The sequence below is a fragment of the Cebus imitator genome, unplaced genomic scaffold (genome assembly GCF_001604975.1).
Source record: "Cebus imitator isolate Cc_AM_T3 unplaced genomic scaffold, Cebus_imitator-1.0 Scaffold669, whole genome shotgun sequence".
Taxonomy (NCBI): domain Eukaryota; kingdom Metazoa; phylum Chordata; class Mammalia; order Primates; family Cebidae; genus Cebus; species Cebus imitator.
Window position 1 is genome coordinate 443,787 of NW_016107984.1, and position 13,053 is coordinate 456,839.

The 13,053-nt window shown below is 40.3% G+C and overlaps 1 protein-coding gene across 1 annotated transcript in view; it reads right to left on the bottom strand.

Annotated features, from left to right (window-relative positions):
* Positions 1-1,952: 1,952 nt before the first annotated feature.
* LOC108295949 (cyclin-Y-like protein 2) overlaps positions 1,953-13,053 on the bottom strand; it is a 44,907-nt gene continuing 33,806 nt past the window's right edge. Inside the window, exon 9 of the mRNA XM_037734824.1 lies at positions 1,953-4,523. The gene's annotated coding sequence lies outside the window, so the exon portion shown is untranslated. The remainder of the gene's footprint in view (positions 4,524-13,053) is intronic.

Genomic DNA, 13,053 nt, shown 5'->3' on the forward strand with positions numbered 1-13,053 from the left:
CTTTGCCTCCTGGGTTCCAGCGACTCCACCTATACTTCTGTCCATAAATCATGGGCTTCCATAACCCCCTTGCTCAAGTTTAATAATTCGATAAAACTTCTCACAGAACTGAGCAGAGAAATTTTACCTATGCTTACCAGGTTTTATATAGGATACAACTCAGGAAAACTAAATAGAAAAAAAAAATGTATAGGACAAAGTAAAGTGGAGGAAAAGACGGGGTGGTTAGTCAATCTTGGTAAACAGCCATGGTTAAGAACTCTCCATCCTTTGTTTCTGTAAGAACAGCTTACTGCAAATAAATACTGTTTTCATTATTACTTAGATGATGCTTCCTCTTTTAGATATCACCCACAAACTCTCTAAATTCTCATTTTTCCCTTATAAATTAATCATCTTATCTTCAGTGTTCAGAACAAAACACTTGTTAAATACACTTTGCTTAAATTTTTCTCCTTTCCCCAGCCTCCCCGACTCTGCTCCGCCTTCAGTCTGAGCCAACATACAACACCCACTTTATGCTCCTCCTAAGACCAGGCTGACTTTGGGGTGAAACATTCCCTAAGCTTGAATCTGATTTTGCCATTCTCCATTCTCCTCTCTTCCTCCCACCTTCCTTCTAATCTTGTTTGCTCCTCCATATGAAACACAGCCCTTTTCTGCCTCTTGCGAGATGCTTGCAGATCTGATGCTTGGTGCTTTATAAAGTCACTTCTTATCCACATCTGAATTTATTTGGCAGTATCTAGAAGCAGCCTCAGGACAATAAGAATTACACCCTCACAGAGGACATCACAACCTGCCTCCCATCTCAACTCTCACCATGTCTGCTTGTTCATTTCCAGCTTTCCAGGGCTCTGTAGCTCCCCTTAGTATAAAGGTCCTTCTATGGCGGCTGTGAGCATGCTGGGACACCTGCAGGGGAAGCTCCCCAGGAAGAAATGACTGTGCTATTTATTCATGAACTCCTTTGACAGGTCAAGTTTGGCCTTAGGCTGCAGTCTACAGGCTCAGGTCTCTGATTTCCAGTCAAGGTTATTCATTTGGTTTTAAGTTAAAAACAAAACAAAAGAAAACCTCAGTGTTTGGCAGGGCATAGTGGCTCACATCTATAATCCCAGCACTTTGGGAGGCTGAGGCCGGCAGATCACCTGAGGTCAGAAGTTCAAGACCAGCCTGACCAACATGGAGAAACCTCATCTCTACTAAAAATACAAAATTAGCTGGGTGTGATGGCACATGCCTGGAATCTCAGCTACTCGGGAGGGTCAGGCAGGAGAATCACTTGAACACAGGAGGTGTCGGAGTTCCAGCAAAATTGATCAAACTCACTGCTTATGTTTACAGGAGTAAAGGAAAATGTAAGGTACTTAAATTTTATACTTCAAGAAAAGCCAAAATATCCATCAGACAATAAACATGTCATTTAGCTATTATTTCCATAATGACAAATAATTAATTATTAAGTAAGCATATATCAACACTTCCAGGAATGTTGAGTTTTATCTCATAGAATTTAACATTAAATTCAGACATGCAGATAACAGGATACAGAATAGATTTTTCCACTACCACAAATACTCCACCATACAGAAAAGAGGAACTAATTTTCTTTTCGTAAATCACTAATTTGTCTACCACAATTTCTTGTGGAAATGAATTTATTTCTCTGTAGCTACAAAGAAAAATCTCACCCAGTAATATTCCTGAAACTAATGAGATTCTACTTGAAATCATCCACAAAAAATATTGACCTCAGGTACTTATTACACATTTTTAGGAGAAGAACAAATAAAACTAAGAATTTTTTTTTTTTTTGGTATATTTAGTAAAGACGGGGTTTCACTGTATTAGCCAGGATGGTCTCTATCTCCTGACCCTGTGATCCGCCCGCCTCAGCCTCCTGAAATGCTGGGATTACAGGCATAAGCCACCACGCCTGGCCCTAAAAATAAGAATTTTTAACAAATTAAATATATGAGTAGATTTTTTTCTGATAGTCACATTTTTATGTTTTTTTGATAATATTTTCCCATCTTCCAAGCTTTATCAATAAAATTCATTGTATACTTAAAAATGCAAGTTGAAATAAGAAAATAAATCCTTTCAAGATGACACACCCAAGAGTCACACTCCTGGCTGGAATAATACGCCTGACTCTAGTGTAAGTCAGGACATCCTATTGTAGGGATCCTCCCACCCCTATTCTGCTCAGGGAAGTACTCAATAACCACCTTCTTGAGAGACTCTGCACTGTGCCCCCGGGTGTGCCTGAGGGCATTTTACTTTGCAGGGCCTTGCACAATCTTGCTAGGGAATAAATTTTCATTGTCTTTGAGGAGTTTTTCTCCCTTTGCAATTCTGAAAAAAAACAGATGGTCAGAATTATTTCTGTCTTTCCCCTAAATATAAGCATTCAATTTGGCTGCCAGCAGCGTGTCTCCAAGAAATAGAAACTGGGGTTGGAGAAAGAAAATCTTAAGGCCACAAAGATTTAGCTTTTTAGATAAAGGGTCAAGCAGATTTATAATCACTTACTGGTAATAATGTAAAGATTCAAGTTAATTGTCTACAAATAAAATACCACTGGCTCAGATATGTAAGTTCTGGATTTAACAGGACAGTGCCTCCACTTCATGGGATAGGTACTATACAATGGACATCATAAAGAGTACTGAATGCCTGCATTTGAACTACTGACTTAGTATGAGCCTCATTTGGCTCAGTGACAAATGCACCTGCACCAAACTCATATCAAGTCACTAAATCTCTCATCTACATTATATCTATTCTGTAGATACAAAGCCCCAAAATGTACATACTATACATACAGTTGGTATCGACATGAAGTCCCATTGCTTTTTCTTTTCTTCTGTGGGCAGAAGGAGCCTTCACTTTGGAGTGGTTTCTAAAACACAGTTTACATTAAAAGGGACAGAAGAGTGTAAGAGTGTGTTGTTGCCCTGACAAGGTCCCATTCTTTACTAGGAAGTACAATCTTAGTTGTCCTTGAGTTCACTTGAATTGAGGTGTTTCTTCTTTTGAAAATACTAAGTTTTCTAGTTCTTTGGCAGGAGAAGTGGTATGTTCCTGTCTTTTTTGATGAGGGGTTCAGATGTTACATTACCCCTCATTTCTTCCTTCAGGAGAGGATGGCCCTAGCATGCTGAAGACGAATTAAATCATCAACACTGAAAGACCCAATTCTGTCAGTAGTATAGAAGACTTTGTCTTGTTCCATCCTTGAAAAAGCCTAAGAATGTCAAATATGAGAAGCCACACATGCAGACTCCTTTAGATAGTTCAGCTACAGCTACTTTGGCTGAGGTTTACACTGCCAACTTCTGGCAGCTCACTAAGGTAATCTCCTTTCAGGGCTAGATTTAGATTGCTGGAGCAAAGGAGAGCTTGTTTTATTAGGTTACTTAGAAACTGGGATCTCAAAAATGTCGCAATATTGTGACCTGCTTCTAAGAACAGTACCTGTTACCTGTGCACTTGTTCCTTAAACATAATGAACACACACTTTTGTAAAAAGTTAGTTTATTAATCTATTCAAATTCTACCCAATCTACAGTAGTTACTACATACTCAAAGCAAATTTTAATGAGGCAGGCATGGGCTGGATTGTATTGGAATGTCAACGAAGTCTAACAACTAAAGCATCAAAAGGCACTACTTGACTTGCACTACTTATGCTAGAAAAATGTATTATTTTAAAATACTTTCAAGGTGCCATAGAACATGCCTATTTTAAAGGTTCATCCTTTTCAGCTGTAATTTTGCTGTGTACTTACCAAAAGTCACAAACCATAAATACTACTTTGTCCCATAAAAGTTATCATTTCCAGTAAAATCCCATGTACTTCCTGCATCCAGTACTTGAGACATGCACACCTCATACAGTCTAAGTGCTGGTCTAACAAACCCATGGGACTGACTGCACTGTGGAATACAAAGTAGAAAATGACAGAAATTTGCAAACTGAGCAGTAAAAAATAGGAGTGGTGAGTGCGTTACATATATTGACATCATTAGAAATACAATGGCAAGAAATCATTTATGTATGATTATTTGCAAGGGCAAAGGTTCAGATTCATTAAGAAAGAAGTAAATTTTATTAAAACATTCTGAATTATGATCACAAAAGAGATAATATCTATAATTTTCAAACAACGTGGATCCTTGTAAAAACCATAAAAGATACAGGAAATAGAATGCCAAAAGGTTAATAAGCTCTTCAGTATGTTAGTTATTTTTGAAGCTTTCCATTTTTCTAATCACTACTCAATACGACCTAGTCACAGATGTTGGCATTGGTGTTTGACTGAAAACCCACTTAGTAACTTCGTGGCCTTACCCCCTGTTTCCATGCTCTTTCTCTCTGAAGAAGGTAAACTGGCAAATACAGGCCATGCTTGTGTGCCAAGGCACGAAGATCGAAGTAGTATCTGCCATGAATGCTGCCAGGAACGCTGATATTAAAATCAATTAGCTCCACAAAGTGCCTTTCCAACTCATTCCTGGGGAAGGGGAAACACAACAAAACCAACACAGCACAATGTTAGTTCACTGGGCTACCTTCAAAAACATTATTCTCAGGCAAGAAATGTGGTAAAGCCATCAGGTGCTCTAGTTTATTAGAATGCATGAAAGAACTCACACTGGACAGAACCCTATTGATTGAGGAAATACAAGAAAGCATGCAACTTTCCCAGCTCTCCTTGAAAACTTAGAAATAACTTATACTGGAAAAGAAATTTGAATGTAAAAAACATGTTAATAAACTTGATTTTCCCACGTGCTTTCAAAGACATATTCAAATGTAATATGGAGAAAAACAACATAAGAAACACAGTAAAGCCTTCAGCTTTTTCATTTCTTTGAAAACATGAAAGGATTCAATGGACTAAACCCCTTATAAATACAAACATGTGGTAAGGTCTTCAGCTGTTACAGTTCCACATGAAGATAAGAACTCATTTCTGAAATAAAACCTATGAATGTATAGCATGTAGAAATGCCTTCATTTACGTGATATTTGCCCAAGACTCATGATAACACACACTGCAGATACACCTTATAAAAATAAGAAAGCACATAGGATTGGAACCCTAGTCGAATCACCAAATATGGAGAAGTTTTCAGTTTTAAGAATTTCTTCAACATTTATGTGAAAACTTCCCCAGAGGGAAATCATATCAATGTTCGTAAATTGGAAAGCCTGATGCAAATTGATTCTTGTATAATCTTCAAAAATGTACATAAGCAAATGTTATACTTCTATTTTGTTTCTCAGTGATTCTTCATTTGAAAGGGTCTTTGTACTTCCGCTTATTTTGCAAGACAACATTTTGGTTACAGTTTTGTAGATACTCTTTAAAGATTACTATATGAATTTAATAGGCAGTTTTTTGTTGTTGTTGCTGTTGTCAGTTAGTAAAATTTTTCTCTATTTAAAAATATCACACTGAGCTACTAAAATTGCTCCAAATTCTGTTTTGAAACAAATACAGCCTATGTACATGGATTGCTATGCTAATGTCCAAACAGGGCACAGCTGCTTGCAGTCCATTCTGCATCCAGCACAAGTTTGGGACGAGGAGAAAGGTGACAGCCTCCTCTGCACTCCTACAGCTGAACTTGGGGCTCATTCTTGAGGTTCCATTGCACAACTCAGACTCCATGCTCACTCCCAAGGCACCAAAATAGTGATCAGATGACAGAAATGATAGATGCCATTTATTATCTGTCACTATTATGGGACAGAAATACTCTTTACACTTCCAGTGGTAGAAAGATCAGAGAGAGACATCTTGGCTAAACTAAACTCATTTTAGGAGATGCCTTCTGGTAGGGTGCCAGCCTTATACAGTGTTTCACCTGAGTTGAGTTAGAAATGAAACCCCAAGGTGTTCAGCATCTGTCACCCCTGACCACAAGACTGTGGGGATGAGTTGAATGCACTGAGAGGGGAACAGGATGGGAGCAGCCCTCTGCCACATGATTATTCAGCTGTCCTGCCCAAAGGTTTTGTTTTTGTTTTTCTTGAGACAGGTTCTTGCTCTGTCACCCAGGCTAAAGTGCTGGGGCACAATCCTAGCTCACAGCAGACTCAACCTCCCAGGCTCAAGTAACCCATTCACCTAAGCCTTTCAAGTCAGAACTGCAGGCTCATGCCACTTAACTGGGCTATTTTTAAAAATTCTTTTTGTAGAGACAGGGTCTCACTTTTTGCCCAGGCTGGTGTTTAACTCCTGTGATCAAGTGGATACTCCCACCTTGATCTCCCAAAGTGCTGGTATTACAGACATGAGCCACTGTATCCAGCACTTGGTCAAATGTTTAAATAAATAAAAAACTAGAGTAATCTTACCACTCTCATAGTAATCCCTGTAAAGACTTACTTGTATAAAAACAATACCTCAACAATACATTTGGTTTCTTGGTTTTTAAGTTTCAATGTTTCATCCACTAGCTAAGTCAACAAATGCTTGAAGTTCTCCGGTATGGAGAGTAGTTAGGATATAAGCAGATATGTGGGTTTCTCCGTTGTTTAACCAAAAACCCAGCTGAAACTACTTCCAACATTAATTTCCTATTCATATAACCACAAGGCTACAGGAATGTAAATCAGATAATGTTCAAATAATCAGCTGACCAGGACTTAATTTACTACAGGAATATATGCACTTCATAATCCCTTTTGTGTTTTTCCATAAACATATTTTAAATGTATAAAATACACTTTTTTATAAAATTATCATGTTTATTAATAGTAGTTATTGGAAAAAACCATTATCCCTACAGGATGTGTACCTTCTTAGTTTTGTGTTGTTTTTTAAATGGCTGAATAGCATTTAAAGCACAGCAAATTTCCTGAATAGGAGCTGCTCAGTTTAACTTACATGTGTTAGAGTGTGTATATGTGTATGTGTGTGTGTGTGTGTCTGTGTGTGTGTCTGTGTGTGTAAGCTGTTTATCAATAATGTTTTTAAATTTTATTTCAACCGCTTTTTAGGTACAGGTGGTTTTTGGTTACATGGATAATTTCTTTAGGGGTAATTTCAGAGCTTCTGGTGCACCTACCACCTGAGCACTGTACACTTTACCCAATATGTAATCTTTTATCCCTCACCCCCTTCCCAACCTTCCTCCCAGAGTCTCCAGAGGACATTGTACTATTCTTATGCCTTTGCATTCTCATAGCTTATCTCCCACCTAAAAGTGAGAACATATGATATTTGGTTTTCTATTCCTGAGTTACTTCACTTAGAATAATGGCCTCCAGCTCCATCCAAGTTGCTGTCAAGGCCATTATTGCATTCTGTTTTATGACACAGCAGTATTCTATGGTGTCTATATTCCACATTTTCTTTATCTACCCATTAGTTCATGGGCATTGAGGCTGGTCCCATATTTTTGCACTTGCAAATTGTGCTGCTATCAACATGCATGTGTATGTGTCTTTTTCATATGACTTCTTTTCCTTTGGGTAGATACCCAGTGTGAGATTGCTGGATTGAACAGCAGTACTGTTTTCCATGTGCTTGTACTAGTTTACATTCTAATCAGCAGTGTAAGTGATTCCTTTTCACCAAGTCCATACCAACATGTATATTTTTTTATTTTATAATGATGGCCATTCGTGCAGGAGTAAGGTGGTATTACATTGTGGTTTTAATTTGCATTTCCCTGACAATTAGTGATGTTTCTGAAAGAAAATATATTCTAACAAGACAAACAGATGTTGAAAAGTTTGAAGAAAAATCTGATAGACACTTATTTTTAAATGGTTTAATTTACAGTCAAAAAGAGACCATTATAAATAATCAACAGCAGAGGGACAAGGAAAATGTCCATTAAACACTTTGTTGTAATGTTTTTCAATATACAAAGATCAGCAACATAGCTCCTGTTCAGACCATAGCTCCTGATGCTTCTGCATTCACAAATAGCACCGTAAAACTGGTTGTCTACTGGCCAGGCGCGGTGGCTCACACCTGTAATCCTAGCACTTTGGGAGGCCGAAGTGGGTGGATCACCTGAGGCCAGGAGTTCAAGACCAGCCTGGCCATCCTGGTGAAACCCCACCTTTAAAAAAAAAAAAAAAAAAAAAAAAAAAAACTGGTTGTCTTGAAGCCAGCCTCTGTCACCACTGCTTCTGAAGCTCACATCTGTGGACACCTGCACATTTCCCTGTGTATTCTCTGACCTTGTAACTAGAGCTAGAGCCCCACCAGATTAGCTACCGGCTCTGAGATCAATTTAACTGCCATTATACTGGAGCTAAGTGTTCATCATTACAAATTTTGCTCCCTTGAAGAAACCAGTTTACAAGCTGGGCTCGGTGGCTCACACCTGTAATCCCAGCACTTTGGGAGGCTAAGGCAGGTGGATCACCTGAGGTCGGGTGTTCAAGACTAGCCTGACCCATGGAGAAACAACATGGAGAAACCCCGTCTCTACTAAAAATACAAAATTAGCTGGGTGTGGTGGCACATGCCTGTAATCCCAGATACCTGGGAGGCTGAGGCAGGAGAATCACTTGAACCCAGGAAATGGAGGTTGCAGTCGAGCCTAGGCAACAACAGCAAAACTCCATCTCTCTCTCTCTCTCTCTCTTTCTCACACACACACACACACAAAGACACCAGTGTACACACTGATGAAAGTAGTCATTAACAGCACTTTAGCTTCTGCAACTTTCAAAGTACATCTATTTGTTTCAAATTAATTTTCTGTTACATTCTTTGCTAAAATGGCTACTAGCAAAATCACCATGACAACTCAGTTTCTACTATTAGCAAAGTGGTAATTTAGCAGCCATTTGAATAGCAGCCAACAGTCACTAGTCTCTTCTTAGTCAAAAGAAGCCTCACTTCAGTTGTAAATATACACTGTGGTAATTCTGAATGATGACTTTGAAATTCTTTTGGGGTACACTGCAGTTGAATATATTCATAGGGTATATAAAATATTTTCAGACAGGCCTAGAATGTGTAATAATCACATCAGGGTAAATGAAGAATCCATTGTACCTCAAACATGTGTTCTTTTTTTTTAATTCTACAAATTCAATTACACTCTTTTAGTTACTGTAAAATGTACAATTAAATAATTCTTGACTGTTGTCACCATGTTGTGCTATCAAATACTTAATAGATCTTATTCTTTCTAACCAAATGTGTGCACCTATTAACCATTACCCCTTACTCCTCATCCCCCATGCTACTTTTACCAGCTGCTGCTAACAATTCTCCTGCTCTAGCTCTTCATGAGTTACATTGTTTTAATTTATAGGTCCCACAAATAAGTGAGAATACATGAAGTTTGTCTTTGTCTGGCTTATTTCACTTAACATTTCCATTCATGTTGTTGCAAATAACAGGATCTCATTCTTTTTTATGGTCAAATAGTGCTCCACTGTGTATATGCAGCATTTTCTTTAGCCACCCATCTCTTGATGAACACTTGGAATGCTTCCAAATCTTGGCTGTTGTGAATAGTGCTGCAACACACATGAGAGTGCAGGTATCTCTAATATACTGATTTCCTTTCTTTTGGGTTTATACCCAAAAGGCAGATTGCTGGATCATATGGTGGCTCTATTTTTGGTTCTGAGGACCTCCAAACTGTTCTCTATAGTGGTTGTACTTAAACTATACTCCCACTAACAGTGTTCAAGGGTTACCTTTTCTCTATATCCTCACCAGCATTTGTTATTGCCTGTCTCTAGAATAAAAGCCATTTTAAGTGGGGTGAGAGATGATCTCTCATTGTAATTTGATTCACATTTCTCTGAAGATCAATGATATTGATGTTGAGTATCTTTTCATATATGTATTAGCCATTGGTATACCTTTCTTAAGGAGTTTTGAAACCGGTCTCACTTTGTCACTCAGGTTAGAGTGCAGTGGCACAATCACAGCTTACTGCAGCGTCAATCTCCCAGGCTCAGGTAAGTTTCACACCTAAGTCTCCCAAACAGCTGACAGGCACATGTCACCAAGCCTGCCTAATGCATCCTCTTTTTCAGAAATGTCTATTAAGATATTTTTCCCACTTTAAAAATCAGATTCGATTTTTTTCTATGAAGTTATTTGAGCTCCTTAAATATTCTGGTAATTAATCCCTTGTCAGATAGTTTTCAAACATCTTCCCCCATTCTGTGGGTTGTCTCTTCACTTTGTTGATTGTTTCCTTTGTGGTGCAGAAGCTTTTTAACTTGATGTGACCTAATTTGCTTGTTTTTGCTTTGGTTGCCTGCGCTGATGAAATATTATGCAAGAAATATTTGCCCAGTCCAGTATCCTGGAGAGTTTTCTCAACGTTTTATTTCAGTTTCATATTTGAGGTATTCGATTTAAATCTTTTTATTATTTTTTTTTAAAAACAGAGGCAGAATGTCACTTCATTGCCCATGCTACTGTCGAATTCCTGGCCTAAAGTGATCCTCCCATCTTGGCCTCCCAAAGTGCTGGGATTACAAGTGTGAGCCACCAAGCCCCACCGAGATTTACATCTTTCATCCATTTTGATTTGACTTTTGTATTAGGTAAGAAATAGAAGTCTAGTTTCATTCTTCTGCATATGGATATCCAGTTTTCCCAGCATAACTTATTGACGAGACTGTTATTTCCCCATTGTATGTGCTCGGCACCTTCATAGAAAATGAGTTCACTGAAGATGTATGAATTGGTTTTTGGGTTTTCTATTCTGTGCCATTGGTCTACATGTCTGTTTTTAATCACAGTGCCATGCTGTTCTGGTTACTATAGCTGTAGAGGATAATTTGAAATCAGATAATGTGATTCCTCCAGGTTTGTTGGTTTTTGCTCAGGATAGCTCTGGATATTGAGTCTTTTGTAGTTGCATATAAATTTTAGAGTTCATTTTTTTATTTCTATTTCTGTGAAGAATGTCATTGGTTTTGAAGCCTTGTGGAGGTACCACACTGGTGGTCTGAGATCAGACCCGGAGGAATTCTCTGGATTAGCCGACAGAGACTCGCTTCTTCCCTTACTTTCCCACAAAGGAAGTCTGTCTCTCTGTGCTAGGCTGCCTGGAGCTGGGAGAGGAGCAATACAAGCACTCCTGTGGCCACAACCACAGGGGTGCTTGTATTGTGCTGGGACAGCACTAAGACTGTCCAGACAGCATTAGGTCTGAAGCCGGCACAGCACTGTGACTGCCCAAGGCCCACTGTAACAGGTACACACTGCCACTTAACGTCACTCAAAGGCCCAGGGCTCTACAATCAGCAGGTAGTGATGCCAGCCAGGCCTCTGTCCTTCCCTTAAGTGCAGTAAGCACCCCTGGTCCCTGGATGGGTTCAGAGGTTCTATCTGGGAGCCTGTGCTGGAGTCATAAACCTTAGACATCTACCTGGTATTCTGTTTTACCATGGCTGAGCTGGCACTGAATCCACCAGGCAAATCTCTTCCCGCTTTTCCCTCCCCTTTCCCCAGGCACAGTAGTCTGTCCCCACATATAACATCATCACAGACCCATGGGGATTAGCGCCAGGTCACCATGGATGTTCACTTAATAATACCCAAGGGCTCTCAGTCAGCTTGTGGTGAATGCTGCCTGCCCTGGAACTCATTCTTCAGGGCTGTGGGTGCTCCTCTGGACCAGGGTAGGTCCAGAGATGCCATCCAAGAGCCAAGGCCTGAATTGTGGACTCCTACAGCTCACCTGGTACTCCTCTGACTGTAGCTGAGCTGGTATCTAAGCTCAAGAAAACTCTTTACTTTTTCCTCAGCATTTGTCAAGCAGAGGGAGTCTCTCCTTATAGCCACCACAGCTGGGAATGTGCTTGGTCACACCTGAAGCGAGAATATCTCTCTCCAGTCTCACTCCAGGCCCATGGCATGTACTAAATGGTCACCACTGATGATTCTTCTGGGCCCAAAGGGTCTTTCATCAGAAAGTGATCAGAAAGTGATGAATCCTGCCATTACTGAGTCCTTCCCTTTAGGGTAGCAGGTTCCCATCTGGCCAAGAGCTTGTCTAGAGATGTTATCCCGAAGCTGGGACCTGAAATGGGGGGGCAGGCTCATGACTCTGACCAGTGCCCTCTCCTACTGTGGCTGAGCTAGTATCCAAGTTGCAAGACAAAGTCCTGTTTCCTCTTTCCTCCCCTCAAGTGGAAGAAAGAGGTCTCTGTCAGAGCTGCGAGCTGCACTGTCTAGGGTTGGAGGAGGGGTGGGCAAGCACTCCCTAGCTGCCGCAGCTGCTGTCTCTCTGGGTCACATGCCCCCAGTCACACTGGCTCCAAGTACAGCACAGCACTTGGACTTGCCTAAGAGTTGTGGTCCTCATGGCCTAGACAGACTTTCAGGTGTATTAAGGACCCCAGAGTTTCACAACTCAAGTTAAAACCACTGGGATAACAATCCTCCTCTGGCTGGGGCTAGTCTCAATGTTTTTTCCATGGGTGGGCACTGGGTGAGTTCAGCCTTGTTTTGCTTTCTGCTATGACAAGGCAGCACTGAGTTCAGGCAGTCCCACAGCTGCTGTGCTCTCCCTGCCCCAAGCATGTAGCCTCTCTCCTTGCCACAGGTTCACAGAGGTGGAATCAGCAATTCAAGACTGTCTTTTCTAGGTTGTTCAGTGCCTCTTTCAGTGATATGAAGTCAAAACCATGTGCTGTGATCACTTACCTAATTTTTAGTTCCTATGGAGGTGCTTTTTTTATTTAAATAGTTGCTCAATTTGTTATTCCTGTGGGGAGCACAAATGGCAGAGACTTCTATTCAGCCAGCAGGCTCCAACCCTGTGACTGCACACATTCTGAATGACAGTCTTATCTGGAGTAATAAGCAAATGTAAAAACAAAAACCCAGAAAAACCTAAACTTCTTGCCACTGCCTGAGGATCTTTATCTTCATATGCTGCTCAATGTCAAGAGGTGTTCCTGGGCCGGGCGCGGTGGCTCACGCCTATAATCCCAGCACTTTGGGAGGCCGAGGCGGGTGGATCACGAGGTCAAGAGATCGAGACCATCCTGGTCAACAAGGTGAAGCCCCATCTCTACTAAAACTACAA